Source organism: Aquarana catesbeiana, linkage group LG08, assembly GCF_042186555.1.
Source record: "Aquarana catesbeiana isolate 2022-GZ linkage group LG08, ASM4218655v1, whole genome shotgun sequence".
NCBI lineage: Eukaryota > Metazoa > Chordata > Amphibia > Anura > Ranidae > Aquarana > Aquarana catesbeiana.
In genome coordinates, this window is record NC_133331.1 from 165,718,650 (window position 1) to 165,726,665 (window position 8,016).

An 8,016-nucleotide genomic window follows, 5' to 3' on the forward strand; every position below is an offset into this window, starting at 1 on the left:
GCTTGTGCACGCAATGCACCTTTTCAGCACCCATCTCTTTGGTTTCCACTTTAGTGGCATCAAGAGTTCGTTGGTCATTGTTTCTGTGGGGAATTTTGGGGATGTGTAAATAAAGACTGTGTCCATTTTGCAGAGTCCAGTGTTATAAAGTCTTTTTGTCTCCTGCAGCACAAGTGTTTTTTCTGTGCGTCTTTGCTTTGCTCCAAGGTGGCATATGGTGCCCCCTCCACCCCTATCCAGGGAAGCCTCCATGGCGCAGACAGGCAGCTTTTTCTGAGAATCTGGTCTGTTTTTTGTGTTATTATTATTTTACAGTTTAAGTGTGCGAGGGATAGAATAGGTAAGTGTTATCTAAAGCAAACTGGCCTTCTCCAAATTAAACAGCACCATGTGTCAGCAGCAGCAGCATGTTAGCAAGAGCCTGATTGCTAAACCTGTCCATGGCTGGCAGATGAAACACGGGACACCATTCATCTGGATACCATATGCTTTCAATAAAATAAGACAAATAGGAAAAGGAGATAGGAATTGCTGTAAACCTGTTATAAAGTAGCATAAAATAATCCAATGTAAACTGTGCAGGGCCCCTCCTTGAATGGGTCACTTAATGCCAATTCTATACTAAAGCTGAACAGACAGGTGTGTGTATAATCCTAACAGTTTTTGCCTTATATATTTTATCAGGTTTGTGGTAATTTTGTGCTTGCTAACTATGCTAACTATGAGTAAACATCGACGTCCAGTCATTGTGGCCTTGTCTATACGAGCAGGTGATACCTGCTCCAAGCTTCGTGATTAATGCTGTCCAAGGCACTCCACTTTACAATCTCTTGTAATTATTTATTAAACGAAATCTATGTATTATTATTTTAGCAAACAGTGGTACCAGGTGGGGCTTTCTTCTCTTCTTCAGCTTTTGTTTGAAGGACGATTGAAGTGGGTAGTCCAGGCTTTGGAAACTCGCTCACCACATTTTTCGCCCATCCAATTGTGCAAGCCTAAGAAAAACTGCCAAGGCTGGCTATTCATTTTTTTCACTTGATATAAATGCAAAAAGGGCACAGAAACTGAAAAAGGAAGAAAAGTTCCCCCGGGAAGATGCAAAGGAATAAAGGCCTTTATACCCAACTGTCCCTTTTTCCCCTACTTGAAACTCCATCCACTAAACAGATGCCTCGTTTGGGAAGATGGTGCGCGTCTGTAGGCGCTGAGTGTGCACAGGGCCATCTCAGTCACAGCAGGATTACCTGTTGTATTTCAACAAATAACAAAGCTCATTGACTAGTGAAAAGTAGCTGCATAAGGAGCTGTTTCAGCACCACAGATTTATACATACATTTCACTTCCCAGTCATTTACAAATTGCAAGTCATTTGTGCTATCCAAACTTTGCTTTTTGGATAAAAGCAAGACGTGTGCCAAACTTTTTTAGTAAACATTCTCTATGTAATAAAAAAAGAAAATACTGGACATTTGCTGTTCAATGATATATGTGAGTTGACAAGTCCTACTACATATCCATAAGCTCAAAAATGATCTAGTGATATAAAATATTGAATAATCTGAGCTGGAGTTATATCCTGCGTAAGAGCTTTCAATGTGCCTTTGTGCACTGAGTAAAATTACAAGTAGCATTATTCTGGGGCTAAAACATTCAGATAGGACAAGTATTTGTCTTGTGTTGCTTATTTTAATGGCTTTTGTCAAAACAATATGCCAATTTCAAGACTTGGAATTCTAACAAACTATTAAAATTAATGAATATGATGCACTGGGACAGTAACAAAATTCGGCACAAGTGAAACCTTGCATTAAATGAACTGGATTTCATAATTAGACTAAGATAGGTAGAGTAGACTAAAGCTGACAGTTCTGCTCACAAAGCTACACATAAACAGACACAAAAATGTTAAATAAGAAGTGGCCACAAGTCTTACGTGTTCTAATTTGTTTTTGCAAATGCACAATGAATCCTCAAATAGTGCGCAAATGTAAGAAATGTGCACCGCTCGTAACACTACTCCATACATCCACATTTACTGTTCTTTTGTTAAAAATGCATGTCAACAGGCATTTTATGTGATTTAAAAATGCCCTCCAGCTCATTTGAGTTCATCTTGGAGCATATTTTATATATGCTTTGTATGCCTTTTTTCTTGTGCGTTCTCAGAGGGTAAAGGGCTATCTTTCTGTGCACATCATTATCTATGTAAATTGTATGTCTGAGATTGTTGGTGGTGTGGTGTTGGTGCAGTAATATCAGCAATGAGCTTAATAAAGTTTGCTCTGAAGAAATAGAGGATATTGGGTTCATCCATGTCTTGCGCAATGGCAGTTCCTTCTGACGCATGGAAAACCAATGTAAACATTCAGAGAGACTCCATGACTAAACGCACATATCAGTAGGCATTTATCTTTTACTTTTTCCTTTAATCCACTGTTTTTACCCTATTATTATTATTATTATATAGGATTTATATAGCGCCGACAGTTTACGCAGCGCTTTACAACATTAGGGCAGACAGTACAATTACAATACAATTCAATACAGGGGGGAATCAGAGCCCTGCTCGTTAGAGCTTACAATCTAGGAGGAGGAATTTTGCCTCTATTATAATCTTTAATTAATCCCATCCTGACTACCCACACCTTTTATCTTTTTTTGTCGTGAACTATTATAAAGTTGAACTATAAGGTGCATTTTTTAAGGAAAGAATTATTTATATATGGAGATAATGACAGATAGTTGAAATAAAACCTGTATGCTTGTAGTTCGACAGACTGATCACAGGATCTGGTGGTAACTGTGTTAAAGCTGAAGTCCAGGCAGATAAAAAAAAAGACATAAATCAATGCTACTTTATATAATTGAATGTATAATTAAATGTATTTTTGAATTGCAAGCAGTAAAAAATCTAAATCTGCTTGGTATTAGGCTCTTGAAACTCACTCTACAGTAGAGCTCAGACTAGGAGAAAAAGCAGCACAAGTTGCTAATCAGTTGTGCTAAAATGCAAGGAGCATGATGATAGAAAGAAAGATCAGAGTGACCGGGAGACAAGCTCAGCAGTCTGCTGCTTCTCCTTTTACTGTCCAGTCACAGGGTGGGTGGCGAGGAGACCACAAAGTTTTACTGAACTGCAGCAGGAAAAAAACAGTTGGGGCTGTGCTATGTGGCAGAGCTGTGTAAGTCTCAGAATTGGATGGACAGAAAGACAAATCCTTTGGCAGGGAAAACAGCCTATATATGTGTGTATATTCATATATATATATATATATATATATATATATATATATATATATATATAATAAATATGCACTAAATACGTAGATTAAATATATCTAAATACAGAGATGAAATGCAATATAAAAGTATATATATATATATATATATATATATATATATATATATATATATACTATATTGTCAAAAGTGTTGGGACACCTGCCTTTACACACACATGAACTTTAATGGCATCCCAATCTTAGTCCGTAGGGTTCAATATTGAGTTCGCCCACCCTTTGCAGCTATAACAGCTTCAACTCTTCTGGGAAGGCTGTCCACAAGGTTTAGGAGTGTGTCTATGGAAATGTTCGATCACTCTTCCAGAAATGCATTTGTGAGGTCAGGCAGTGATGTTGGACGAGAAGGCCTAGCTCACAGTCTCCGCTCTAATTCATCCCAAAGGTGTTCTATCGGGTTGAGGTCAGGACCCAAACACGCTCATCCATGTCTTTATGGACCTTGCTTTGTGCACTGGGCCATCCCTAAACTGTTCCTACAAAGTTGGGAGCATGAAATTGTCCAAAAAGTCTTGGTATGTTGACATCTTAAGAGTTCCCTTCACTGAAACTAAGGGGCCAAGCTCAATCCCTGAAAAACAACCCCAACCATAATTCCCCCTCCACCAAATGATTTGGACCAGTGAAAAAAGCAAGGTCCATAAAGACATGGATAAGTGAGTTTGGGGTGGAGGAACATGACTGGCCTGAACAGACTCCTGACCTCAACCCGATAGAATACCTTTGGAATGAATTAGAGCGGAAACTGCGAGCATGTCTTCTTGTCCAACATCAGTGCTTGACCTAACAAATGCGCTTCTGGAAGATTTGTCAAACATTCCATTAGATATACTCCTAAATCTTGTGGACAGCCTTCCCAGAAGAGTTGAAGCTGTTATAGTTGCGAGGGGCGGGACAACTCAATAATGAACCCTACGGACTAAGACTGGGATGATATTAAAATTCATGTGCGTGTAAAGGCAGGCATCCCAATACTTTTGACAACATAGTGTAGAGATAGATATATATATATATATATATATATATATATATATATATATATATATAGTTGAAGCCCTAAGATTGAGACAGATATGAAATGCATAAAGAAGCCACAAGACTTACAACATAACACACACCTGAGGTGTGCCCTGGTCGGCTGGTCGGTATGCCAAAAAAAGGGGGCATACCCAAGATAAGTAATGGATGATTGTGGAGAGAGTGTGCTAAAAAGTGCCCTGAAAAAGGGGAATGGGTGGGAGGGTAACCCGCACTAGAACTGGCAAGGACCACAGGTGAGTGGCCTGCTTATATTCCCCTGGACTTCTCCCATAAATTCAGGCCACCATACTGGCCTTCTTATTTATGGTTGAAGCCCTGCGACTGAGACAGATATGAACCACCCAAAGATGCCACAAGACTTACAACATAACACAGACCTGAGGTGTGCCCTGGTCGGCTAGTCGGTATGCCAAAAAAGGGGGCAAAAATACTCGGATATGGAAGTAATTCTTTATTGGTCCGGTGACATTTATTGAGTAAGCTTGCTGAAGGCTTGCAAAATTTCTACCTGAGGGTTCGGAAAGTACCAGGCGAAACAGGTGGATTTCCACCTGCCTAGCTTCTTGATGATATGGTCTGGCATCCCATGCTGAGATGCGTCTGAAGTTGCTCTGATCTGAAAGGAGTGTCCAGAATAATGGCCGGGGTCAAGGCCAGGTTTAACCAAGAGGATCCTAACATGTCTGATGAACTGGCTACCACTCAAGGGGCTGGTGAGAAAAAGTAGCAGCGGGCTGGAGTTCGACTGGCTGGGCAGATGAGACACAAACCGGTTGAGGATTGTTACTGGGCACCAGACGCTGTGAGTCTGTAAGAGCTTGAGGTCGACCCCGGGGCCAGACTGTTGGATTTTGGACACTGCAAGGTGTAGAACAAATTGATCTTGAAGGCGAGCCAGGTGGCGTCTGTGCAGTATCTGGCAGCCTAAAGGTGAACTCACTTGGCTGCAAAAAGCCATGGAAGGCCAGGTAGATGGCTGCTTGGATGACCAGGCTGGGTAAAAGCCCAAATGGGGAACATGAGAGGATGGCAGACATGACCCTGAAGATGGCACTTGTGATGGGTAAGCGCTTGCTATTGGCTACGGATAATGTTTCTGGATGCCGCATAGGATGGATTTGACTGCTTGGGCTGTAAACAATGATGGCTTTCCTGGGTCCTGTAAGGACAAGAAATGCTGGATGCCAGTTAAGTACAGCCTGATGGTGTTATGAGATCCAGCTGCGTGTGGCAAAATGATACAAAGGCCAGGATATGCTTGATGTCTCCTATTGCTGCCCTGGGGCATGAGGCTAGAAACCTGTCATAGGTGTTCCAGGCGGTGTGATAGGCCTTCAGTGTGTTGCGGGACAAAGACTGGTTAATGAGATGGGTCGCGTTGTGAAGGTGTTCCTTTAACCCATTATCAGCTGTGACCAAGGTGGGATAGGAGAAGTGGTGGGGTTGGCTTCCGGTTCCTGCAGAAAGAATAGAAGTTAAACGAGAAGTTAAAGTGGGACAGTGCGTCTGCTGCGATGTTGCACTTGCCCAGGAGGTAGGTACAGTGCACATTGAATTGTTGCTGCAGGGACAACTGCACCAGCCGGCACAGGAAGGACATTATGGATAGCGACTTGGACCTGCCTTTGTTTATGATTTCGGCTGTTGCCTAATTGTCTGTGGTAAAGACCACCATTTGCCCTGTCCAGGTATGGCCCCAGACCTGAGCTGCTGCCCTGATGGGATAGATGAGGGACAATCCTTGGCAAAATTAAGCATCCCTAAAAGGGATTGTAGCTGTCTCTTGGTACACCCTTGTTAAAGGGTAAAGGCGTAAATGACTGACCTGATCCGGGCCAACTTGTCGGGAGGTAGGCTGGCCTGCATTGAGCGAGTATCAAAAATAATACCTAGGAAGGTGATGGACTGTGCCCGGCCTTCCACTTTATGCTCTGCTTTGGGCACGTTGAGATTGCCAAATACCACTCTTAATTTGTCCAAGTCTAACAGGAGCTCGCCGGGCCGTTCGATCAGAAGGAGGTCATCAATGACTTTCTGGCATTGTGCTTGGTGCGACAGGATCCAGGTAAGAGACTGGGCGAAGGTGTCAAACAGCCACGGGTTGCTTTTAGAGCCGAAAGGCAACTTGGTGGCAAAGTAATACGAACCTTTCCATTTGATGCCATGCCACTGCCAGAGGGATGGCTCAATTGGCAGTAATTTGAACGTGTCTGAAATGTCCGCTTTGGACAGCCATGCGCCCGTGCCTATGCTAAAAATGGCTTGAATCACTAGGTCAACCGATGCATTTTTAAGGGAAAATTCATCGGAAGGAATTAGGGAGTTTAAACTTGGGATGTGGGAAGAATGAGGTGCAGACAAGTCGTACACCAACCAAAGTTTATTTGAAAACTTGCCCTTAACAAGCCCAATAGGGCTGACTCTCCAAGGCATGAAAGGTGATTCAGCAAAGGGTCTGATGAACCCCCGGTCCAGTTTGGACTGCAATTAAGTATATATGGCTAGCTCGTTGGTGGCAGCTGAGAGGAGGTTCCTGCACTTGTGGGTTTGAGTGGGGTAGCGTGATGAGGCCGGTGTGGAACCCCAACGTAAATCCGTGCACCAGGAAGGCGACCAGTGAGGGTGTCGGGTGTGAGAAAAGGTAAAACCTCAGCCACCGGACATCCACTCGGCCTAGTCAGGAAGCGTTGTGGTGCCTGGACAATGTGATGTGGTGAGAAAGCACAAAGTCTCCATCAGGGATGTATGTGACAGGGCGAGAATGCAGGAGCACAACTGGAGGACAGTTATAACCCTATAACTGGAAATACCTGAACAATCAAACCACCTTCACAGCGGGATCACCAGGTATTCCTTTTAATGGAAGTTGAAGTTTTAAACAGATTGAAAAAACTTTTTGGTATTACATTAAGATGTTAAAGCTTATGTGAGATTTTAGTTTTTGGGTTTATGCTGCTTGAACACTATAGATCTGCTTTCAAAGATCTGCTTTGAACACTATACTTTGGAATGATAGTAGTAGGAGAAGTAGGAGTGGCTTGAACCATAGGAGCTGTGTAATTTACTTGCAGTAAAGTCTGTGTGGGGAGGTTGGTTTAGAATGCATTTATAAAAGAGTTGGTTCAGTTTGGGATGAAGGTTGTGGCTCCAGGCCAAGAGTTTGTTTTGGTTTAAAAAAAAATCCAGAGTCTGAGTGCCTTTTTTTTCCTTAAAGATAAGGTGTATATCTATAGCCCGCACAGTGAGAGAAGTGATTGTAAAGGAAACATTTTTATTGAAAAAAAAATAGCAAACATGTCATACTTACCTGAGCAGCCCCGATCCTCATCTTCCTCCAGATTAACAAAGCTGCCCCAAAGATGCCCCCTGTGTCATCCATAGCGGGGACTCTTGAATACAGGAGGTGTGTTACTGGCCAAATCACCAGATGAAAACAGAGGGAATAGAAGCCCAAAAAAAGAAAACAAATGATTGCCATCACATCTAATGATTAGTAAGCTGCAATATAATACATTTTTGGTTTGGGTTTAATACTTCTTTAAGTATAAATTATTTGTGAGTTCTATAAGAATTTCAATTTGGGAAATGTACCATTTTTTTTATTGATCAAAATGTCATCTCATCTGAAAGATGCTGATGGATGTGGTTATGCAAAACAAAACAAAAAACATCC